Here is a 27,262-nt window from a genome sequence, read left to right as displayed (position 1 = left end):
CTATAAGTGCTAATGTCCTTAATGGAATAAAAAAAAGGATTGCACTTGCTTCCCTAGTTGGCAAGTATCACACAGGTGGTCTTTGGTGAATATAAGCTTGGGGACACCTCTAACTTGGTCCTTTTGGATCACCTTCCTAAGGGTTTTAATATTGGCATGACATAACCTCATGTGCCATAACCAAGAATCATTAGCAACGATTTTTAAATAAATAAAGCAAAACAGTGAATATTATTTAAATCAAGCATGTCAACATTGTTGATCCTCTTTTCCTATAAAATAGTGTTGTTATTCAAGCTAATAATGCATGTGTTTGCCAAAACTTTTATGATAAAGCCCTTATTACACAGCTGACTGATGCTTAGCATATTTTATTTTAGTCCATCTATAAAAAAAAACATTTTTAATCAAAAGGTTCTTAGAGTTTCAGATTATACATGAGCCCACCACTTTCGTGGTGGTGTTTTCTCCAAGAGTGACCTTGCCTCTAGCCCTAGCCTCCAATGAAACGAATTGATTAGAATCTGCAGTCATGTGTCATAAGCATCCATTATATAGATACCATATACTCTGATGAGGCCTTTTGTCAGAGCAAGCCTATAATATAATCAAATATCTGATTAATGAATGCAAACAGATTTGAGTCCCTTCTTTTGAAAAGAAGAATATAGTACATGTGTGTTATACTATAAATCATGTAATTTAGGTCTCCATACCCAACATGTACTATGATGAATAATGCAAGTGTGTGAAATGTGTCCTAGCATGCCACATGAAAAAAAATCTAACACCAGGAAAAGGGTTTAATAATCTATTTGGGTTACAATGTATTTTCCTAGGTTTCGGCTTTGGATCGAGCGTGGGTTTCATCCTATTTTCCTCAAGTGCATTCAATTCAGCTTCAAACCTTGAGTTAACACTTTCTAAAACAATATTATCAACTATTAAATAGTGCTCCCTATGCTCAGATTCATCAATATATGTTTTAAAATCAATTTCAAGGTAGATCTAAGAAGCTTTCAATAAATCATGCTCACTGACCAACTCAGAATGCTTTTTATTCAATTCATCAAACTCATCAAGTAATGGCATAAGATTGTTATCAATTTCTGAGTGATCTTTAATTAAAACTTCTTGCAATTTTTTGCAAATGAAAAAACTCTAATTTTAAAGTAGCATGCGATTTCTTAAGTTTCCTATATGATGCATGAATTTTCTAACAAACTTTATGTAATTGATCGTAGGTTAGTTTGCATACCTCTTCTTGGTTGGACTGACCAAGATAATCACCGGCCATCAAGCATAAGTTTACTTTCTCCTTCTCAGCTTCAGTCTCAGAGGAATTAGTTACAGAATTTGCCTAGAATGCCTTTTGGTAGCGCTTCTTGTCCTTCCTGAACTTGGGTTTCTCCTCACCCCTCTCCCTTCTTAAGTGATCCGTAAGTGTAAGACAATCAACTTTAACTTGTCCTAGCTTCCTGCATTCAAAATAAGCAACATCAAAAGAACTTTTAAAATTTTGATATCCTTACCTTTTTATCCACTTATGATGATGTATATGATTTTTCTTTAAAAATCTTTTAAATTGCCTAGTGATTAAGGAAACATCATCGCTTTCATATCCAAAAGAATTTTTATCTGTATCATTAACCTTTTGTGGCACAATTTTCACCTTCTTCTTCTCACTAGTATCAAGTTGTCTTTGGTTCACACATTGATCGTAAGCAATGAGTGACCCAAGTAAGTTATCTACATAATAAGTATTCAAATCCTTATATTTGGTAATTACTCAAAGATTTCATATAGTACTTTTGATTAAAAAGAAATCTGATTTCTTTCATACCCCTCCTAGATGAGAAAATGGGTCAGATTCTACAAGATGAACAGACTTATGGGACTACACAAATGATGGAAGGGAATCAAAAGAAAATTGAAATGAAATAAAAATTCAAAAGAAAGAAGAAAAAAAAGAAGTAAATCTAAGTAATATTAGTATCAAAGGAAGAAGGAAAGCATCGCAAAATTTTCTTCACTCTTTTATAGTTAGTGAGCTCTCTTCCTAAGGCATGCAATGAGGTGACAATTTGAGTAAACCTAGTATACATACTAGAAATTGATTCAGAAGATTTTAAACAAAAAAAGTTCGTAGTCATGTAATAAAATATTCACCCTAGATTGCCTAACTTCATTTAGTCCTTCATAACTGATACAAAATCTATCCAAAATTTCTTTACTAGTGGCACAAGTTAAAACACACTTATAATCTTTTGATTTCAAAGCACAAAAAAATTAGTTCAAACATTTCTTTAATAAGCATCCACATGATATAGTCAATCGATTGTAAAATGTAGACATGCGAGCTTTCCAAAAATTAAAAGGAATATTATCAAACAAAGGTTTTCGTGTAATAGAGTAACCTTCCGCAGTATTACGATTACCAAAGTTAGCCATGAATTAAAATTTAAAAAGTTTTCAAGAATTTTATTTTATGAAACTCGCTCTGATACCACTTGAAAGTTTGTTAATGATATTAATCCCTTATAAAAAAGTCTCGAGGCTAACCAAGAGGGGGGTGAATTGGTATTTAAAAATTCTTTCCAAATAAAAAATACCAACACATCCAAACTAAGATTCACAATAAGAGAAATGAAGTTCAAAAATTAAATATGGAAGAATAATAAGAAAGAACACACCATATTTTATAGTGGTTCAGTCAACTTGACCTACATCAACCCCGGAGCCTCTCCTCTAAGTATTACACTAAAGTATGTGTCTCTCCTTTTTCCCCCATAATAAGGTACAGAAGCCAATACAAAAATTCCTTTTCACTAACCCCGGTGAGGCAGAGAACCTAAGTCCTTTTGCTTCCTCCTGAAGAAGACATAGAACCCAACTCCTTTTGCTTCCTCCAAAAGGAAGCAAATGACCCAACTCCATTTTCTTACTACATAAGAAGGTAGAGAACCTTGATCAGTTGCTAAAGCAAACCTCTCTTGAACATCCAAGGAGTCAAGGATAAAGGCTAGAGAAGATGACTTGGGTCCTTGCTTGGAGCAACCTTTATAAATCTCATCATAAACTCCCCCTCATAAGATCCTCTCTCTCTCTCTCTCTCTCTCTCTCTCTCTCTCTCTCTCTCTCTTTCCCTTGCTCTAACTCTCTTCTTGGCTCTCTTAGGTCAGAACAACAATAAAAGATCTCCTCTTGATAAAATAAGAGATCTTTTAAACAAGGGCTACAAAAATAGCCCTAATTAACAACTAATCATCAAATATCGTCAAGGCTATTTGACAGATCGTCCCGTATAATCAGTACAAATTTAGATCAATTAGACAAGATGATTTGGGAAAGTCTAGATGATTTGAAGGTTCCTTTGTTTAGATCATCCAAGATAATAGAATATTGTCCTTTATGATTAGTTTAATTTAATCAATATCATCTATACCATCGCTCAGGAGGGATGTCTGGATGATGAAAAAGCAACTTGTTCGACCGGGCGATTAGTTAAAAATATCACATATCATCTAAAACATCGCCCATGATGGATGTTTAGATGATGAAAAATTAATTAGATCATTCTGATCGATCTCACGATTTTCCGGGGTGATTAGGACAAAACATCACATACCAACCAGAACATCGCCATGGATGGAGCCAGGCCAATTATAAATCATCTAGAAAGAACTAAGGTTTGTGTATAACATCATCCCGGGCGATCCTATGATCCTCCAAGATGATATAATTGAGAAATCAAATCTTAATTACTTTCTTTAATAATTAGATTAATTTAGGCAGAATTACACTGGATCGTCTAGAATGATGTCATGGACAATGTCAAAAAATAACACATGCCTTGGTGGATGATTCTTTCTAATTTCATCCTATCATTTTGTACGATAGTAGTATCATCTAGGACGATTCGCTTAATTGTGCTTGCATTAACCAAGATGCCCAAATTAGGGTTTTATTTTTTATTTTATCGTCTAAAATGATTTTGGGGACCATCCTAGATGTTGTGATCAAAAATAGAGAACTCTAACAAATTGAAAAAAAATTTCCCCCAATTATATGTGTGTAAGGTTATTTAGCATCAGGATCCACATTATTATAAAGGACTCAAGAAAAAGAAAAAGACACTAGATGTACATTACAAGTAGACCTAGTCCTAATCTACCCAAACTTGAGCTAGTTCGATTTGCAATTTGATCTTGTAGACCTGAAATATTAGTAGGCAAGGAAATCAAAGAGAAATAAAAGTAAAAAAAAAATGTTTAATATCATCAATATTATACTCCTTGAAATCAGATTCACAACACATGTTTCTCCCTTTGAGTTCACATTTGTTAGAAAATTTGTGTTGCGCCGTCCAAACCTTGATATTATTCATAAGTTTTTTATTAATTTGAAACTAAGTAGAACTTATACTATTGGTTTTTTTTATCAACATCACATTGAAATAAAACATTCCAATTACTTTGATTAAAGTCATATATTTTCTAGTAGATCTTACTATATTTAATATTTTCAAATGTGTTTGCTCAAGTGTACACCATTTTGTGATATTAAGAAAAAATCACCTATTTCACTTATGTGGAGTTCTTTTCTAAAGTTGAGGCTCCATTTATGTAACTCGCAGATTTTTTTTTTGTTCGCTTCAATTAATGGTAAACCACTACAAATGGATCAACAAACTACTTCTCTTACACGTCCATCTATAGCTCATATTTTGGTTTTAATGGGTATTTCTAAAATACATCCTAATGAAATATGGCTTGGACTTTTTCCTAGTGGGTATAAAAAAATTGAATTTAAAAATTTCCCCCTTTTTTATAAAATCACTATAAATTTCCTAGATATTTTATTTTGCATCCATAACTTCACAAGAAAGAAGACTCTACCAAAGAATCAAAATAAAAGAAAAACACGATGGTTGCATCTTTAGCTCTTAAAATTACTAATCTTGTGTGAGAAATTAATGAGGCAATTAGGAATAATTATTAATAATAGAATCCATCACATGACCCACATTCTACTATGAATGTTCAGTGTGAACCTTCTACCTTAGTGAATTTGGATCATGTTAAGAAGTTAAATGGAGGTTCAAAAAAATATCATAGATGCCTTAAAATCTTTACATGTTATGGGAGTTAGAAATGTTCCTCATCATCTTATTATAGATAAAATATTTCCAACTTTAGAATGTTATTAAGAATTTCTATGAGAAAATGGCAAAAATTTATTATGAGCATAATAATATTTTAACTTCTTTGCAGTTGCCTTATTCTACGAATAAAAACTTGTGTGAATTTGACGTAGTTACGAATAAAGATGAATATGCCAATAAATTTTCATCTAATGCCTTCATGAATGATGAGGAAAATGTTGAAAAGGGTAATATGGAAGAAGAAGAAGAGCATTTCAGGATGGTATGGAGGAATGTGCTCTTACTCATGATAAGGAATTGGGTATTGGTAGAAATGATTCTACTACTTTCACAATGAATGTTGATAACTTTAAGGCTTTTGAGAATTCTGTTGCTAGGTTGTTAAATAAATTAATAGACTTTACTAAACTGCAAGGTATAATGAATAACAAAAAAAATGTCATTTTCGAATCTCCTAGAAGTACTCATTCTCAAACTCATCAATTTAAATTTAAAGATGAAGTCTACTATTTGGAATGTTTGAGGCATTGGTTTCCTTTCTACTACAATTAGGGTAAAGAACTAATGACCTATCAATAATGTTTATATTTTAGTTTTGCTTAAACCATTTATTTCTTCTGCTAAGTTAAATTCCACTTTTTGATTTTTGGATTTAAACCATGTTGTTACTAATTTATCCAATAAATTTTGGTTTTTTTACAATGATCTTATTTATATAGAGGTTGTTGGTGATTTCGCTCAAGTTGTTCATTGAAGTATTAAATTTTTATAGTTTAAATGTTATGCTTCTTTTGTGTATGCTACTTCTTAAATTGTTAGAAAGGCTCTTTGGGAGAAACTCACTAATTTGAATGGTTTAATTATTTTTTTATTGATGGTTGGTGGTGATTTTATTATTATCTCCAATCCATTTAAATGTGTTGGTGGTTCCAACTCTATCTATAAATATATGGAGGATTTCAATAATATGATTTTGGATTACAACTTAGCTGACATTGGTTATGTTTGTAATTATTTTACTTTGAATCATGCTAATTTGTGAACAATTTTGGATCGTATGCTTTTTAATGATGTTTAGATTAATTGTTAAAATAATACCTTTTATGATCATCTCAGTAGAACCTTTTATGGATCTTTCTCCACTCCTTATTGGTATTATGTTGTGGAAAGAAGGTCTTGTTCTCATATTTAAATTTCAAAATAGGTGGTTAATATATAATTCTATTTTCAAGATGTTTCAGGACAATTGGCATGCTCTTCTACATCCTGATAACTCATTTTGGGCATGAAAAGATTGTGTCTCAAGCTTAAAATATTAAAGTATAAGATTAATTAGTGGAATAGTGTTTTCAAAAATATTTTCACAACTATTTTTTCTACTCAGGGTATAGTTAATTTTATTAAGTAAAATTTTCAACTTCAACCATATAATAAAAGTTTTAGGCTTCTTAAAGATGCTAAAAATTCCCTTTTCTACAAACAAGCTCAAGAGAAAGTTTTTTTTAAACAAAAACTTCTTCCAAGCACCTCATTGAAGGAGACAACAATACTATCTGATTTCACACCTTCGTCAAGATGAATAGTGTTGACCTCATTATTCGAGGTCAATTTCTCTATAGTTCATCTCTAGCACCTAGGTCTTCCTAACATAGTGTAGACATCGCCCCCATAGGATCTCCCTTAGGTGGACGCCCATTGACGTAGCATCGACTTGAACCTATCACTCAACTTAAATCAAAATCAATTCAATCCAATTTCATTCAACTCTAAACGAACTCAAAACAAGCTTGATTTTATGATTCGTCGATATCGATCGACTCAATTTAACTTAATCTAATTCATTTTCGATCAAATTGATACATCATTGGATTCAATCAATTCACCAATCAAACACCAAATTCTTTCTAATAAAATATGTTTTAATTTTAATCAAATTAAACTCAGCCCATAGATCCCTCTTAAATTCAACCCAAATCTAAATCGATTCGATCTAAATCTAATTCACAATCAAATCAACTCTAAATTCTTCATTGATAATAAAATACTAAAATCATTTAAATAAATTTTGAATAAATATATCTTTAATCAATAAATTTTAATAGAATAAATTTATTCTCAAATCACATCTTTAATAACCTAAACTAAATAGCTTTAACACCTTAAACTAATTAAATAAGAGTTTAGGCCAGTTTAAACCACCCGGCCCCCACGTCTCTCTCACTCCCTCTTATCTCAGCATTTTGGAAACCACTCAACGGCTCAACCCACTCTCTCATTCGCAAAAAACCACCACCCCATTTCCCATACAATGGACGAACTGCCCCAGCTCCCTTTCACGGTCACTCTCTCCCTCACGCATGAGAAGCCCAGAATCGCACTCTCTACTTCCCTCTTGGACGTGAGAAGAAACCCAGGCGGACAGCCCCATCTTCCCTCTCTGGATCACACGAGAAGACTCAGGCAAAACCTCAGAACTCCAGCCTCGGTTCTCCCCTGCATTTTCGTGAAGACCCTAGCCCTTTCTCTGAAATTTGCATGAAGCATAGCCCACTCACCTCTCGGCAGTTCACAGAAAATCGGCTCCTCTCCCCATTCATTCGCACGAAGCCCAGGAACCGTTCGCCCGTAGAACAATTCGCGAACTGCTCTCAACCCTTTGCTCTCTGCTCGAACGAAGCCCTCATCACTCGCATAGAAAGACTGAAATCCCCTCTCCTACAGCAGTTCGCAACTCCTGCTCTCCCCCACTGATTCGCACGCCACTTCCCAGTTCAGAAGCCCGACGCCTCCAACCTGTCTTTGCGGAAGCTAAGGCCGGACACTCTCGCTGCACTCTATCCCGTCTTGATTGCGTGGACAGCGACGGAAACCTTCTTAACCTTGGGTAATCCCTTATACACCTACCTTTGCTTCTCCTTCTACCACATCATTTCTCCATCTCTTTCTTCTCATGCTTCATCTTTCTGGAAAGAGGAATAATGAAGGTTCTATAATTATACAGAAATGGATTTTGATTTTTTTTTTTATTATTATGAAGATATGATGTTTCATTGCTTTCTAATAATTTTTGATTGAGAGGTTTCAATGCTATGGATCATACATAAGAAAAATGATGTAATGAAAGTTTATTGGAATGTCTATAAGCACATATGATTTATCTTGATAAATTTACGGCTGTGCTTTTCTCCATTAGATGGATGCATATGGTTTCCTTATTTGCTACAAATAATTGTGTGAAATGGGATCGTTCTTCCAAGTTTCATTGAAATTTTGTTATCGGGTTGATATATGTTAAATCGTTCTTTCAATGACTTTTGGGAAAGCTTTTCATGTGTCCACTTGTACTCTAAGTTGTTTTTGGAAATGAGCATTCACAATTCTCTTGTATGGTATTTTGGAGAAATGATTTAGAGTTTTCATAGATTTTATACGAGGTTGTGTTGTGTTTAAATTTGAAAGGTGAAATGTGTGTATTTTGGAGAAGTTAAGTAAATGTAGAAAAGTATAGTTCGGTATTTTTGGGAGAATGAGGTGAATGACTCGTAGTGGGTATATGTGTTGGGAAATCTACTAAATGTATAGAGTTTGGAAAGGTAAAAATTGTAAGTTTTGAAGGGTGATGTTTGTGGAAGTTTAAAGGTAAAGCGTATTGTGTGTAATTGTTAAAGATGAAGTGTATGATTTTATGGGAAATATATGTATATATATTAAAAGGTATTGTATGAGAATAATTTGAAAGGTATTGTATGAGAATGATCAAAGGCTAAATGGGGGATTTTGAAAGGCAAAGAATTTGATAATTGTATGAATTTTGAAAAGGTAAATTGTATGTATGCTTTAAAAAAAAAAAGTGTTTGTGAGAAGTTTATGTGTTTGAAAAGTGGAATTGTGGAGTTTGTATAATTTTAGGAGTTGAGAAATGTAAATTGTGTGTTAGAAAAGGAAGAAGCGTATGCCTATAAAGTGCTAGTGTGTGCTTTGGAAAGTGGAAAGTGGAGATTGTATGTTTTAAATGTAGAAGTGTATGTTTTTGAAAGTGAAACTATGTAAATTTTCAGAAAAAGAGATGAAAAGTAGGATTGTTGGAGAATGAGTTGCTTTGAGTATTTGTTGGAAAGCAAAAAAATAAAAAAAAAAATTGTTTGTGATAGAGATCGATAGTTTTGGATGAAATTATTGAAAAGTAAAAGCCTCTCTCTCTTTTTCTCCCCCTTCTAATCCCCTTGCATTGCCTCGAGATAAATATTGGAAAGATATAAAGTATACTTTCAAAAGTAAAAGTTCCAAAAGTGCGATCAACCAAGCCGGTGTTCAAGCCCGAAGAAAGGTACGTCTTTATTTTCAATAAATTTTAATTATTTCATTATTATATTTATTAGAAGTGCTCTCTAATCCCTGCTTTTCCTGTTTTCTTCTCTTTATTTGCATGAACTGCGAGGAATGATACGGGTCGAGGGAACAAAAGTACAAGGAGCTAAAGGCGTCAGTCGCCTCTATCCAACTGGGTAGAGGTGCTACGGGCGGAACCACCGGGTCGTAGCCCCCGGTGAATGTGAGTATTTCTAAACTTAGAAAACTTTAGGACCCTTTGATGCGGTGTGCATGAACCATTCCTTTAGGTCCCTGTAGTAACTTCAATTTAATTAGGTTTACTTTTTTGTTTTATTTTAGATCCCTAAACCCCTTTACATGTACGAAATGTCCTAAGGGTTAGTAATAATAAATTTTTATCCCATACAACAGTAGTGACATTTAAGGACAAAAAATAAGGACCGGGTCTTAAAAAACTTAGACTTAGGATGCATGTACACTTTAGGGTAGAAACATTAACATAGAAAACTTAGTGACATTCATTATTATTATTATTATTATTATTTTATTTTATTTTATTTTTACTTATTTAGCAAATTAAATTTAATTAATGAACAATTTTCTTTTAAATAATAATTGATTTAGGATATATAAAAACCACACTTTCTAATACACACACTTAGATTTGTTTGCTAGGACAACCAACTCTAGTTTTAGGTTAGGCCAGTGTTTATTTCTTTATTGCACTGTGACGGGCTTTTTTCTCGAGTTTTATTGCATGCTGGTTGTAAATGTTGGTGTGTTTGTTTTATTTATTTTTAACTGCACTCTGTGTTGTGATTTGATTAATGGATTAGATTACCAATAAGGTTAGAGCGATCTGGATTGTTAATATGATTTTCCTGGCAGGTGGCCACACTCATGCAGGGAAGAAAAAGGGGGCTAATTTAATAAAATTTTATATAAAATGCTACAGGTACTCCAGTTGCTTAGCCCCAAATGAGGAAAGAGTGTGGCAGTAAGGCTAATTGATTTAATTTAAAATGATATATATAATGCTTTGGGATGATTTTTGCTTAGGATAACCCTGCAGGTGTCTAGATTTTCTTTCTTTTTCTGTGAAATGTAATGTAAATGCAAATGTATTTGAAAATTATCATAAATGTGAAAGTGATTTTGAAAATGGGATATTACATCCAATTTGAAAACCAAAGAAAGGAGAATATACCTTAAAGGATTATTCTCTTTTATTTGGAAAGCCAAATTAGGATAATTCAATATCCAAATAGAAAATAAAATACCGCCTCAATAGGGATGAGTTTCTTTTCATTTGGATATCCAGAACCCGACGGACCCGAGAAGTTCGTAGAAGAAGAAAAGACAGAACGAGAAGATTGAAGAAGAAGATGAAGAAATGAAGATTCAAAGAACAGTATATCCCATTTCAAAAAATCACTTGCGTCATTCTTAGGCTTAGAATCCGTTTGTTGTAGTGGTGCCCGGCCATTTTACTTTTCTGTAAATTCAGGGTGTTTAATATGGAACAATGGACCCATTGAGACATTTATATTTGGGATTATTAAAATTTTCTTGTTTACAAAATGTTTTGGGGTGCAAAGTAGAATTTTTTTTTAAGGGAAAACCTTGGCATGCCCCGTGTTCTGTTTTTTTAGCCTAGGATTTCGAATCGGAGAGTTTTTTTTTCGTAAGGGTACGGCTTAAAAATTCTTTTACCTTGTAATTAAAAAAAAAATTTTTAGGGCTCACATAGTAACTCTAACGATCTAAGAGAGAAGTTCGGGGACTCGCGAGAGTCAGCAATTTAAGCATTTAATACTTTTTCTTCCTTTGTTGGCACCTCCCCGCTGGCGGGGTTCTTGGAGACCACTTGATCTATGAGGGTGCAGTTCTGTCAAGGGGAAGTTGTGCAATCTCTAGGGAAAAACCCATTTTCTAAGCTAATTTTTAAACTGCTTCATTTATCATTTTATGCATTCGAGTCAATTAGCATGCATTGCATTAGATAAATTAAAAAGAGTCTAAAATATTAATTGCATTTCTAGACATTTTTCACCCTACATAAGTCAAGGGGCCAATTAGGAACTGATCTTAGATGTCGGCCCTCATATTCTTAAAACTTAAACAAACATCCCTACCCATCTTTCAATAAGAGACCTGGATACATGGTTTTAAAGCGCTTAGGTGTTAGCTGGCTCCCCAATCCAGGCGGGGTAAGTCTCAGATTTGCAATTTCATTAGTTAGGTTTGGGTACTATTTTATAGTACCCAAATTAGATTTAGGTTCCGAGGCAGATTCTTTTTAGATCTTAACAGCCTCGAGAATAAAATCTCAAATTTTTAATAAAAATGTCAACTTTACATAAAATTTTCTCTTAAAATATAATCCAACATAGGATAGACTGAAGGTTGCCTCTGAGCCTCTCAGAATCCAGCACTCGTATTTCTCCATTGGACCACTAATAAATGTTCAAAATTGAGCTTTCCCCTTGAAAAATCCTTACTTCTATTCCTTGTCTTTTACTTTGTAGTCAAAAGGGTATGAAATCACTATTTTAATCGAGAGTTTTCTTAGGAGCTTCTCTCCTAGGTTGTAATTAACTATAGGGGCTTGCCTCTATAGGGATTTGAGAACCACAGACTAAAATAAACCTTGTTTTATTCATATAAAACAAGGAAAGAATCTTTGGGAACGTAGATATTTTTAAAATCTCATTTCTAATTTTGAATAGACTTGTATAATATTATTATTATCTTTTTAGATAATATAATATTATACTTGTTATATTCAACTTTAGAAATGATGAATTTTATAAAACTCATTCTCACTTTTGGATATCTTGAAGAATGTTATGTTCGTCTTTTAAGATGATACAATATTTTTCTTGTTATATCTAAATAAAAGAATGAATAAACTTTTTTAAAAACGTATTTCTATCTTTAAACATATTCTATAGAATTTCATGTTCATCTTTTGAGACGATATGTTATTCTTTGTACTATGTTTGATTATAGAAATATTAATTTTCAAAAACCTATTCTGATATTGAATCCATTGTAGAATATTGTGTCAGTCTCCCGAGACTGTACTTTATTCTTAATGCGGTATTCGATTACAAAATAGGAGAAATCAAAATCTGCGTGGTGACATAATTTTTCCCACCAAATAGAGTAAGAATTTTGATTAGTAAAATGTTTTTTTTTATGGCACGAAAAATGAAATTTCAGTGGAAAATGCTAACTCTACGGTGCAACATTTTAAATTTTTATTAAATAATAACATTTATCCTATTCCTTTTGATAGTCCTAATCCAATTCCTAATATTATTAATTAAGATGATAATATTTCTCTTACCCAACTTCCGACGTTCGAGGAAGTAAAGGAGATTGTTCATGCTATGAATTTTGATTTTATTATTGTAATGCAAATTCGTACTCATGAAAAGCTTATTCATAAGGCCTGGAATACTTGTGCTCTAATTTATATGATGGTTTTATATTACCTTGTTGGGAACACTATTCTTATTATTTTTTCTTCTACTTGCATTGTATTTATTCCTAAGAAGATAGCCATCAGTAATTGGGATAATCTTTAGCCTACTATTCTTTTCACTTTCCTTAGTATGTTGATTTTTATAGATCTCATGAATCATTTGTTAAGAGAGTTGCTATTTGCATGTTTTACATTCTTGTAACTTGTATAGTTTTGTTGATTTTAAATATTATTGTTTTATATATAGTTATCTCCTAACACTTTTTGGAAGAGTTTTTTTTGCTCTTGTGTGTACTAACATTTCAGAAAAATTAAACTCCAGACTACAAAGACTTCAAACCAAATTCAACATGAGATACATTGTATTTAAAACTTGTATTTTTCTTTGAATTAAGATTAAGAGGGAGTGATTGTAATTGAGTGAACACACACACACTTTAGGAGATCTTGAGAAATTTGTACTGATAGTACGGGACGAATATAGTTCGTATGGGACGATTAGTTTAGTTATCTCCTCATAAGAGCAACGGAACGAATAGGAGTTGAAGAAAAATTTCTAAGTCCTGATTGTCCAGGATGAAGTGAATTCATCCCAGAATGAAAAGTTCTCTTCAAAATTTTCGTTCAAAAGGAAGTGTATTTGTTCCAGGACGAGTTTCTCTCTGGAGTACTATCGTCCAGGACGAAGTGTATTTGTCCCGGGATGATTTGCTCGCTGGAAAAATTTTGTCTGGATGAACCCATAATTCATCCCAGGATGAAGTAAACCGACTCTAAAATTTTAGTGATGTTCTGCAGTTTTTTGGGAACCGGCCTATGGAATAACCGTTCGTACCGGATGAACCTAGTTCGTACGGGACTATGTGTCTGTACGAAGTTATTTCGTACCCATATATATTAGGTTCGTTTCCAACGCATTTAAGTAAAATCATCTAGGAAGATCCACGATCGTACGGGATGATCTAATGCGTATTGACTTGAAAATTTACAATTTTTTGACGGTTTTTATTATCTCTCCGATATAAAGTCCAATTTTGACTGCCACCAAATCTTTTTGTACACTGATCTTCGTGCCTATTGAAAGAAGAGTGAAAGAGAAAGTGTAAGAGAGTGTTTGAAGGTGGATTCTTACTACCGGAGCGTGAATGCTTCACTTGGTATTCAAAGGTAAGAATCTCTACTTGTGATTTGGGATTACTTCCCCCTTTCTTTCTTCCTTTTAGATTTCTTATGAGAAGATTTGTCAAGGAGATCCAGTTCTCTACGGACACTTGGAGAGTGTGAACAGCCGAAGGGTTCTCTGCCCACACTTAAGAAGTGTGAACAATCTAAGGGTTCTCTGCCCACAGTTGGAGAGTGTGAGCAGTCAAACGGTTCTCTGCCTACACCGGGAGAGTGTAAAAGGATGACGATTCTCTGCCAATACTGCAGATAGTGTGAAAGGACGATGATTCTCTGCTAACACTGGGGATAGTGTAAAAGGATGACGGTTCTCTGCCAACACTAGGGATAGTATAAAAGGATGATAGTTCTCTGCCAACACTAGGGATAGTGTGAAAGGATGACGGTTCTCTGCCAATCCTGGGGATAGTGTAAAAGGACGACGGTTCTCTGCCAACACTGGGGATAGTGTGAAAGGATGACGGTTCTCTACCGCACTAGGTAGTGGTGAAAAGAGTTTTTGTAATGGCTTCTCCGCCATGTTGTGGGTGCTAAAGGAGAGTCACTAGTTGTATTAGTGCAATACTCGGAGGCTGCCTCCGGGGAGTGGATGTAGGTCAAGTTTGACTAAACCACTATAAATCTTGTGTGTTTTATTTTTCGTTGCTTTTTATTTTGTTGATTTTTGTTTCTAATTTGTGGTTGAAAAATATATTTTTACAAAACTCATTAAAGTTTAATTTTTGGTTTAAAAAAATAAAAAGAGGGATTAATGTTTAATTACCAATTCCCCCCCACCCCCCTTGGTTAGCCGCTAGGACATAATCTTAGGTTTAACAACCTAATTCATAGTGATCAAGTTTCAACAAGTGGTATCAGAGCTTTGTTCCAAAATCTTAAGTATAAACTACTTTTTGATTAACGTTGATGGCTATATTTTGAAACCAAAATACACTCTAGGGTTACCCTATAACTAGACCTCCACTGTTCTACTATATACCTTTTAATTTTTTGAAAACACACATGTCTGCATTTTTACAGTCACTTAATTATCGTATGTGGATCATAGTTCAAAAAGGGTATACAAAACCAACTAGGCTAGTTGACGGAGTTGGAGTTGAAACACCTTTTGCAGACTGGATAGTAGAAGAACGTGACTTAGCACAACTTAATGCCAAACGCTTGAATAGTTTCTTTTATGCTTTAAAATCAGAAGACTACATGCGGGTTTCCACTTGCAAAAGTGGGAAGGACATATGTGATAGACTTTGTATAACTTATGAGGAGACTAATGAGGTTATGCAATCTAGACATAATATCTTATTGCATGATTATGAATTATTTTGAATGAAACCAAATGAATCCATTTCTGATATGTACACAATATTCACACAAATAGTCACCTCTTTGCATGCACTGGGTAGGAAACTAACAGATGCTGTTTGCCTACTGCTTATGATGCTAAAATTATTGCAATTATAGAGTCTAAATACCTAAACATTTACTCTATTAATAATATTCTTGGTTCGCTAATTGCTTACGAGCAAGGAGTTAGCCAAAGAAAGATTGATGTAGGTGAACCACGAAGGGAGAAGAATATAGTACTAAATGTGGAAGAGTCTGAGAGTGAACACTCACAACCTGAGGATGAAGACAACATCGCATTAATGACTAAATAATTCAGAAGCTTTCTGAAGAGGAAGTAGAAGAGACGCCAGCATTGGATTAGAGGTAAATTTAATAGAAATGCTGATGTTTCAAATGATGTGAATTACTAAGAGTGCAGGAAACCTGGTCATATCAAGACTGAATGCCCAAAACTCAAAGCTACTCCTAGCAAGGAGAAGGTTGAGGATAAACCAATTATAAAGTAGGGCAAGAAGAAGTTTCAAAGAGCCTTCTAGGTGGACACAGCTTCAGATTCATTAGAGACTGAAAAGAAAGAAGAAGTCACTAATCTTTGCTTAATGGACGATAGTCTTGCTCAGTCAGATCAAGAAGAGGTATGTGATTTAACCTATGATGAACTTTTTTAAGTTTCTGAACACATGCATGATGCATATAAGAAAACAAAGAAAATGCATGCTAGTCTAAGTTTAGAGTTCGAAGAATTACAAAAGGAACATGAAATTCTTAGGATAGATCATGTTTTAATTGATGACAACCACATTAAATTACTTGATAAGTTTGATGACTTGAATAAAAAACTTGAAAATTTAAAATCATCCTATACTGAACTTGAAAAAGATTTTAAAAATTTTAAGGATGAATCGAAGAGCAGGATTTATAGATCAAATTATACAAATCAAATTTTGGAAGATATTAATTCATTTTACAAATTAACGATAAAAGCTCTCGGGGATAATAGGATACCCCCTAAACTTGAAAATTTTACTAATCATATTATGTATCCTAAATTTATGCAATCCCTGAATAGATAGATGAATAGGAGAAGACTTAGGAAACAATTTCCAAAAATAAAAGTAATAATTATGAATTGTTTGGACATATAGCTCACACCTATACTTTGAAGATGAAAACATATTTGGAGTGGAGACCTATGATTCATAAACCTAGACATATCATACATGCATCTGATTATAAATTGCCAAAAGGAGAACCCAAACTTGTTTGGGTTCCTAGGTCTAACATTTAATAATTTTGCAGGATCGCTCTCACATAAGACCTCATGAGAGCATATTGTACCTGGATAGCGGATATTCAAAGCATTTGACTGGAGATACTGCACAATTCATATCGTTGGAAGCCAGGAGTGGAGGCAAGATTACACTTAGAGATAACACCCTAAGGAAAGTGGTTGGATCAGGTATGATTGGAAATCTTAATAAATTTTATATTGAGAATGTGTTATTAGTAGAAGGCTTAAAGCATAACCTGTTAAGTATAAGCCAGCTATGTGATAAAGGATATTGTGTAAGTTTTTTTCCTACTAGCTACATATTAAGCCTAAATGGAAAAGATGTTTTGAATGGTAAGAGGGTAAATAATGTTTATATGCTAGACTTGAATTATATTCAATCTCCTACTACTTTTTGTTTGAAAACTATATCTGATGAGTCATAGCTTTGGCATAGGGGACTTTGTCATTCTAGCATGAAATACTTAGAAGGATTACCTAAAAGAACTTAGTGAGAGGTATAAACCAAACAAGACTTTACTAAGGACACCTTTGTGATGCTGTCAATTAGGAAAGAAAGTGAGGTTCCACTTTTCTAGTTCCAATAAGGATCTTAGACTAAACTCATATAGAGATTTTGGCATATGGATTTTTTTGGACTAGTTGGAACTCATGAGTCTAGGAGGGAAGGTATACAAGATTTGTGATTGTGGATGGATTAATCAAGATTCACATGGGTTACTGATTTGTAATTTCATAGAAGTGTAATCATTTTGAAGGAATTTAAGAAATTTTTTTGAACATTGGATTTCAACAGAAAACTTAGGTTGTGAAATTAATTTCTTAATAACAAAGTGATCATGGTGTACGAATTTGAGAAATGAGAAATTTGAAAAAATTTGTAAAGAGAAATGAATTGATCATAATTTTTCTGCACCTAGAACCTCAAGCTAAAATGGGGTAGTCTAAAGAAAACTAGAAACATTACATAGAAGCCACACCGAGGCAATGTTGAGCAGGGAATTACTCAACTTCCTAAATATTTCTAGGGTTGAGGCCGGTTAGCACTTCACTGTATATGTTCTGAGATAGGGTGAATTGTGAGATCTAAACTAAAATAAAAAACACCTTCATGAGTTGCTAAAAGGAGAGATACCTAATTTGTCTCATTGCATGTTTTTGGTTGCCAAGTATTCATATCATAACAAATAGGAAATCTACCTTAGGGAAAATTTGATCCAAAATCTAATGAATGAATTTTCTTGTTGGATACTCGTTGTGTTAGAAAATCTTACTAGAGTACTCAATAGAAGAACTTTGGTAATGGGAGACCACAACATGTTGTATTTGAATGAATCTGGAAATATGGAAGAGCCAAATTATTATAGAAGATGAGAATTGAGATTAATCCTAAAGATTTATAAATAAATTTGAGATGAAAATTTGGAAAGAAATGTGAAAGAAAATTTACTAGAGATAGAAAATCCCTTGGCCTAGAAGATTGAAGATTTTCTATTAACCAAGCACCCAAGAGAAATTTATATAGGTAGAACCAAAGTGAGGGTGTAAAGGACTAGGCGTGGATTAAACAAAGAAGTTTAATCATTCAGAATTCATTTTAAAACTATAGAACCCACAAATATTAGACGCCCCCAATCAGCACTTCTCAGCAACTGAATTTTGGATTTGGCCATACAAGAAGAGTTTGAATCACTTCTGTAAGAAAATAAATTGAGGAATTAAACGTACGTAAGGCCACGATAGGATCAAAGTTATGGTGTTGGAGTACAAGATAGTATTCCAAAAAATAAAATGAATGACTCAGGAGTTGTCAATTAGAAATAAGGCTCCGATTAGTTGCTAAGGGGTATAATCAGATTAAAGGGATTTATTTTGAAGAAACTTTTGCCATGTAGCTAGACTTGAAACAATTAGGGTTTTACTAGCTTTTACATGTTTTAGAGGATTCAAATTGTATCAAATGGATGTAAAAAGTGCCTTTTTAAATGAGGTAATTCAAGAAGATATTTTTGTAGAACAACCATCAGGTTTTAAAAATTCTAAATACCCAAATCATGTTTTCAAGTTGAAAAAGGCATTATATGGATTGAAACAGGCACTTAGGGCTTGGTATGAGAGGTTTTTTACATAATTTTTTAAATTCATGTGGTATATTGTTAGAGAAAATAAAACTATTCTTTCTTTAAAATTATTATGGTCTTTTCCTTAATTTTATCAATGTTATTACTTGATTTGTTCTAGGTTCTTTACTTATTAAAAATCCTGGGGTTCCCCGTTACAAAGGTAGAAAAAAACTTTTCTTTTTGATGATCTTATTACTTATGTGCACAAAAAAGCACAATTCATTGGAGTTTAATCTTTTAAGTTTTTATAGGAGATTGATTCTTTTATGAAATGTTTTGTGTTCCTTACAAATTTATACCTTTTAAACTTTACAACCTACACACGTAGTTTGCAATAAGTTTAAAAACTTATTTTATAAGTTTTTTTAATGGCACCAATAAAAATTCAAAAATCACTTGGACCTCTTGGAGTAATTGATATGGGACTCTAGAGTAAAGTGCTTTGAGTATTAAAAATATGAATGACTTATCCAATGTATTTTCTATTAAGCCGGGTTTTAACTTTCGTGTTAAACTTAGCCTTTGGGCTAAGTTAATGTCAACTAAGTACTATTTTGGTAAGCATCTTACTATGTGATTCTATAATAAGGTTGATTCTAGAGTTTTGAAGAGACTTTGCAATATTAATATGAATTCGAGGCTCATATTCAATGGGATCTTGGTTGTTCTAACATTTTCTTTTGGCATGATCATTGGTTAGGTGCTCACTCTATTGACTCTCATCTTAATATTTCTTCTACTACTGTTATTAAGGTCACTTTCTTTATTACAAATAATAATATGAATTATAATATACTTCTTGAAGTTCTTCCTGAGTCTATTATTAACAATACATCTCCCTATAAATATTGAGTTTAATGATTATCTATTATGTAAACTCTTTAAAACTCCATATAGGTTGTTAGACATATAATAATTGTCCCAATGCTAACCAAGTGGGGTGGGGGTGAAACAATTATTTTAAAAACATCATGGAAATTTTAGAAAATAATTTTATAATCTTTCTACAAAGAAAATTTTTCAAAATAAAAAAACTTTTGAGACACAAAAATAAAAAGTAAAGGAAAATAAAATTTTTGTAGAATAAAAAAATATAGAAATTTATAGTGGTTCGATCCAACTAGACAAAAGTCCACTCACTGAAGACTCCCTCTTCAGGTATTGAAATGTTAACAAAGTAACTCTCCTTTTTCTCCCACAGCAAGGCGGAGAGGCCTTTATAATTACCCTCTCTTCCACCAATCCCTAGTGTGGTAGAGTATTGTCATCCTTTCACACCATCCAAGTATTGGCAGTGTACCATCATCCTTTCGTATCCTCCAAGTGTCGCTAGAGTACCGCCAGCTTTTCACACCCTCCAAGTATTTGTGAGTACCATCATCCTTTCACACCCTACAAGCATCAACAAAGAACAAGATCATATTTAAAGATCTTCTCTTGAGCTTCTTCAAAGAAGTAAGGATGAGATTTGTCACACAAACAAAGAAATTCTCACCATTGAAAAACCTTGTGAACTATTCACACTCTCCACTTGTAAGAGCTCTCTCTCAAACACTCTCCGACCTCACTCTTACACTTATTCTCAAAGAAAACACAAAGATAGATTTGTCCTTCTCATTTTTAAGGACCTTATATACGAAAGATACAAAAAACCATCCTAAAAATTGAAATTTTTTATTTTTACCATCCATGATTATATATTATGATCCACGATCGAATGTAGAAATAGTTCTAAATTTGTTCATTTGAACCAATACAAACCAACTTTGTACTCTGGAAAATGTATTATACGAACCACATATCATAGAGTACGACTAGTTTTAATAAAAATATGTTTTATCTAGTATGAAAATTAATGAGTCCATTTCATACTCTTGATGTCATTTGTACGATCCTAGGATTGTACAATTCGAACAGCTCAAAAAACTTACTTATTTATATGGACAACAAGATATGCAACCATTTCAAACTATGGATGTCGTATGTACAAACCTACGATCAAACAATATGATCATTTTAGAAAAAAAATTGGATATTCATCTTGATGAACTTGTACATATCTATTTTGTACTCTGGATGTCATCTCTACGAAGTTAACTTTGTACAGTATAAACAAGACTTAGAAAAATTTTCCTATCATGGTTTGACTATCATCTTTCTAGAGGAATGAACTATACAAATAGTCTTGTACAATCTTAAATCATACAGTATAATTAGTTTCAAATATTACCATTTTTTACCCTCCCCTAATGTATGTAAGCACGGTTACCCAATTACAATCAAACCCTCTCAAACTCAATAAAAGACTAAAAAGTATAGACTCTAGTTACAATAAACCCTAATAAAATCTATCCTGAAGTCTTAAATAGTCTGGATTATGATTTCCCTAAAATGTTAGTACACACAAATAACAAAAACAATATTTTCAACATATTTTAGGAAAAACAATTATCAGTACAATCATTTTTTGGAATCATAAAAAACACATAATATTAAAACATAGTTATGAAAACTAAGTTATAACACATTCTACTAATGGTATTTCAAATTAAAGGTTGCTAGGAATGCTTTTAGAATAAAGAATTGCATCACTAAAGTTCTCACCATGGTTTGGCATAAATGTTTTCCAACTTTTATTTGGAGAATTATGCATAATTACATTCTTGGTAATGAGAATATTCTTAAAAGATGCTTCTTTTTACCATCCAAATGTAAATGTTGCAATCACTTCGAGAATATGCATCATGTATATTTTTGTCTTTTTTCTTTCAAAATTTAGACTCATTTTGATGACATTTTTAGACTCAATCATTTTACTCCTAATATTTTCATCAATGGAATGGGCAATTTTTAGCTTAGCAAATATAGATGTCATATCATAAATTTTATTCCTTTCCTTATTTTGTGGTATCAATGGCTTGTTAGAAATACCTCTATTTTGAACAATATTGGCATGAACCATCTTTACATTATTAGAATTATTAAAGATAAAGTCAAGAAGCTTTACTCTACTTACCTTCTTTACTCAAGGAACTTTAGAGTCTTCTCATATGTAGCACAAGATTTTAGTGTTTCTCTTCAAACAAAAAATGTTTTTTATAAGCCTAAGATGGTTTATCAGATTAAACCCTCTTATAATATTTTCGAACATAATACTGATGGTTTCGTTAAAGATTTGGCTTATGGTTGAGGTGGTCTAATCAAGGATGCTCTTGGGAATATTGTCATGGTGTATGTTTGTCCCTTACATAAGTGTTCTATCATTTAGGTTAAGCTTTCATCTATATTGTACAACTTTAAACTATGCCTTTCTCTTGGCATTTCAAATATCTAGATTTAGGTGGATTCTACTTATTATATTTCTTACATAAAAGACTATATAGATAAAATTTGTAATCTAAATTTCTTTTACTTCATCAAGGAGATTAATCATAATTTAATTTTTTTAATTACACTAATACTCAAGTTCATACGGATAGTATTTCTTATATTGATTGGTTAGCCAATCAGGGTTGAAATCTAGACTTCGTTACTTATTTTAGTTATGCTAATTTTCCTAACACTTTAAAAGGCCTCATTAGATTGTATAAAAATTACTTTGCCCAATGTTAGATTTTAGTCTTTATAATTTATTGGGTGTTGATATTTTTATCCTTCATGGTTATTGGTTGGTTCGTTATTTCATGGTTCCTAGTTTGGACTGTTATAACTATTTGTTCATTATCCATAATCTTGGTTACAATTATAAGTATGTTTTATTCACCAGATTGCTTTGTTGTGATTTTGGTATTGTCTATCTAAAAAATATGTTTTTTTGTGAGTTGTTTCTTTTATGTAATCATTAAGAGCATTTTTATCTTCTCTTCCTCCACTTATACTATTGTTTTTGGTAGGATTTGATGAAATTTTAGAACTAAATATTCATTTTGTTCCAACTACATGGGTAAAAAATCCAACTCTTTGTTATTTCAAAAAGAATTAATTATATGCATAGGTTATGTAAAGTTAAATGATTGGGGGAGTCCTTTATTCAAAGGGGAATTAGAAATGGTCATTTAATTTTGGGCTGGATGATTGGACTTGCTTTGGGTCTCTTGACTCTTTCTTTAGATCCCACTCTCTTTATGATTTGAAGGTTTCTGCTTTATTAGGGAGGGATGAAGGTGTGTTAACCACTTATTAGATCATGTGCCTTATATCGTTATTGATGATATTATTGAGAGCCATATTAATACCACTTCTAATGATATTCTCTTATTTATTTATTTTGAGAATGTTGCTTTTTTATTTTAAAAATGTTTGGAATCAATTCAAAATAAAAAATGATTATTCAATCATATTTGTGAAATGTAGAACTCTCCTACTTCTACTTCTTTTTCCATTTTGTCTTGCGGAATTTTTTAAGGTTTTATTTCTATGAATTGAAATTTAGAAAATAAAGGCTTTTGTTTTTTTGTCATATTGAAACTCTTAATCATGTTTATTTTTGGAATGGTTTCATTTTTATTATGTGTTGCCTAAATTAGAGAAAGAATTAGGGATTGGAACATCATGAAATATTAACAACTTCAAATTCTTTTTAGCTGGCTAGTTTTAAAATCATACTAAAGGCCATATCCTTACTATTACTCTTAAGATTTTCTTTTGGTTTTTATGGATGGAGATAAACAACTGAATGTATAACAACACTAAAATCAGCTATAGTAGTATAATTAATTTTTTTAAGGCTAAAGGTTAGTAACTTTTTATTGCTAAGGCATTAAAATCTAAACACATTAGAGAAAATTCTTTTTGGTCTTCTTTTTTTAATATTCATTATAAAAATATCCAGTGATCTAAAACCCTCAAAATTTTGAGGTGGATTAAACCTCTTATTCATGAGTTTAAACACAATATTGATGGTTTGATGAAAAAAATGGATTGTTGTGGGGACTCATTAGGAATCATAAAGGTGAGTTCATTCATGGCTTTCATTCTAGCCCCCAATGGGAAAATCCTTTTGGCTAACATGATTGCTCTCTATAGGGGTATCAAGCTTTTCCTTGAAAAGAATATTATGAATATTTTTATTGAATCATACTCAAATTATTTGTTCTACTTTTTACCTCCTCTAAATGTCATAATCTAAATTATTTTATTTATTTTCTAAGATATTAGCCTTGCTTACAAAAAATAATTTAAGCGTTTCTCACTTTTAGAGAGAATGTAATATTTATGTTGTTTGGTTGGCTAAGGAATACCTAAATACTTCCAATGTTATTTATCATAATAAAGATTTTATTTTTGATATTCTTAAAAAAATGATTAGGCATGATATGTTGTGCTTCCAAAATTTAAGAACTTAATTTTATTTCCCATTATTATCTTGTTATTGTATGGTTTATTCCATCTTTATAAATTGTTGTTATTGGTGGATGATTATGTCTTTCCTAGAATTTTAGTTGTAAGAGTGTGGTTCTCTTGGGTTGTTCATGTTGTTTTTCAAAAAGCTCTTCCTTTATTTTTATGGCGAAAATTCGGCATCCTTTTATTTTGGCTTGTTGGAATAATAGAGTTTGTGTGTTTTTTATAGCCATTCAGATTAATGGTTTTCCCTACATTTTTGTTTGTTGTTGTTTTTTTTTTCTTGAGGTTGCTTCATGGGTGTTTATTACTAGGCTATTCAAGTGGAAGCTATTGGAGGTGGTTTATGTGATCTTATTCTTGTTTGGGACTTAAATTTTCTGTTGTCTTCTCGTAGCCAAGTTCTGCTCTTCTGTTGTTTGGAAAACTGGTTTTTCATGTGTGTTCTAATTGGTTTGGATTGTTGTAATCTTTATTGTTGGTTGCTTCCTTATTTTATTTTGGTCTTGTTGCGGCCATTCTCAACATTTTGCTAGACTGTATAGTGGTTCTCTTTTGTTGGTCAGATTTTGGGATAATTTATTTGCATCTTTTTCAGTTTTTAGCAGCCTATTTTTTATCAGGTGTGTTTTGTTGGTGCTGGTTAGTGGGCTTCTTGCCTATGTTTTGGCTTGGTCATTGGGTTTTTTGGGTGTTTGTGTGAGTCGATTTGTTTATTAAGTTTTTGGTTTATTTTAAGGTTGGTCCTTTGCTGTGCTTCCTCTGACTGTCAAGTTTTTTCTATCGTCTATTAGGCCAATTGATTTGGTTGAGTAGGCTAGCTATGTTTGTGATGTGTTTGGTCCTCGACCATAGGTTAATGTTGTTCTTATTTATCATTTATCAAATTATTTTTTGTTAGGTGTTTTCCAAGTAGGTTTTTGCTGCCTTATTGTTGTTCATTGTTGGGTTTTTCTTTGAAATCTCTATATGTGCTGACACACAATTAAATTTGTTCTCTTATTATATTATCATATAGCCTGGAGCTTGTCTCTAATTGTGGTTAACTGCAACATCAATGAGAATTTTTGGCTACACATGTGTAGCAATTTGCTTTGTCATAGTTTTTTTTTTATTCTTTTTCTATTTTGCATGTATCATCTTTTGAATCTAGGTGCAAAGAATGCTAATTGAAGCAAGGCTTCATTTTTTGTGTTTAGCTTTTTAAATTTCTTTTTTGATTTCCTCTTATAGTTAGATACGGATCTTTATCTTTAGAGGTTTCTTCTATATTGATTGTAGCTTTATTCAACATTAATGGGTTTTGGATCCCTATAAGGACTTTTAAACCTTTTTCTTAACACGTAAGACCATCATGTGTTTTAACAATAAAGGGAGGTGTTTATGAAAGAAATTAATATGAATCGTGTTGCCTAAGTAAACATTATTCCAAAAGAACCCCATCATCTCGGAAGGTCTCGCATCAAACTGATTCGTCTCCGCCAGCATTCGGAGACAATTGATGTGAGAAAGAAAGTAAGTTATAGTTTATAAAAGAACGACCTCTGGTTATCAATGAAGGACTGGTAGTAAATAAGAAAAGTTATGATTGCATTGGAAAGGGTAAAAAAATCCTGATTGAAGACGATATTAATTTCAAGTCTAAGGAGGTCTGTGTATCACACATGAAGCTTCATTCTGCCAATTTAATTCAAACAGCAAATTGCACACCAACCTCATGTAATAATGTGGAAACAACAACTAAGATAGTTTTAAATGAAGATTTGAAGAGCACACAGATCCCTGATGATCTGGTAAAAGGAGCAAATATTAATAATGATAAACATAATGGTTTAGATTTAAGCTATGTTAATTGTGATCTTTTCAAGGTACGTGAATGTGAATCGGGAGAACTGGGAAATTGAAATAATCAAATAACTGTTGCTAACAGTTCTAAAAATGCTTGAAAACACTAGTATGAATGCATGGAAGAAGAAAGCTAACATTTAAGTTTCAGAACTAAACTTTGGTGACAATTTTGTGAAAGAAGACAGTGTGGTAAAGCTTCATTTGGAGAAGGAACAGGATAACTCAAACAGACTTAAGAAGTTTCTTCTGATCAAGGTCTTTGGCAGTAATTTCCCTTTTAATATCATAAGCATTGAGTTGAGGAAGCAATGGGTCAGGATTGGGAAATTCCATTTAACCAAATTAGGATTGGGATGGGTGCTCTGCGCATTCAAAGAAAAGGACTCTTTGGAGGAAATCATAGCTTCAGGTCCCTGGTATATAAATGGTAACATAGTGGGCATGGACATATGGACGGTTGCTTTCTCACCTTCTTCATTCAAAGGTCTCATGGCTCCAATTTCGATTCGAATGCCCAGCCTTCCACTTCAATGTTGGGATGAAGTAAAGGTTTGTAGAATTGCATCCATGGTGGGCACTCCATACTTAATTGACGAAAACATGTTCCAGTGGAGTAGAAGAGAATTTGCAAGGGTTTGTATGAGAATCTAACTTGATGAGAAATTATCATTAGGAGTATGGGTGAAAGGTAATTTGGGTAAATTCTACCAAAGCATAGAATATGAAAGATAGCCTACCTTCTGCTTCAACTGTGGCAAGCTTGGTCACCTAAGGGAGGAATGCTTGAAGAAAACGTCACCAATCAAACAAAATCAAGTTGTGGAAGCTCAAGTCAGTAAAGATAAGTTGGTTGAGAATTTCATAGTTACAGAACCAAAAACAAAATCACAAGCACTAGCTTCAAATAATGGCAGCAATGGAGAAGTATATGATCCATGGATTCATGTGGATTACAAAAAGAAGAAAGTTCCTTGATCTATTTCAACAAAAGGAGAAGATAGGATCATAAAAGCAACTCTTGATAAAAATTCAAATGATTTGGTTATTCCGAGCACTTCTAATGTTATTGAAGCAATTGGTGCAAAAGAACTGTTAAAACCTGCTTCAATGGGTCCAGTTGATCAGAATCTGGATAAAGAAGT

This window comes from Dendrobium catenatum, unplaced genomic scaffold, assembly GCF_001605985.2.
Source record: "Dendrobium catenatum unplaced genomic scaffold, ASM160598v2 fragScaff_scaffold_998, whole genome shotgun sequence".
Classification (NCBI taxonomy): Eukaryota; Viridiplantae; Streptophyta; class Magnoliopsida; order Asparagales; family Orchidaceae; genus Dendrobium; species Dendrobium catenatum.
This window is presented reverse-complemented; position numbering follows the sequence as displayed.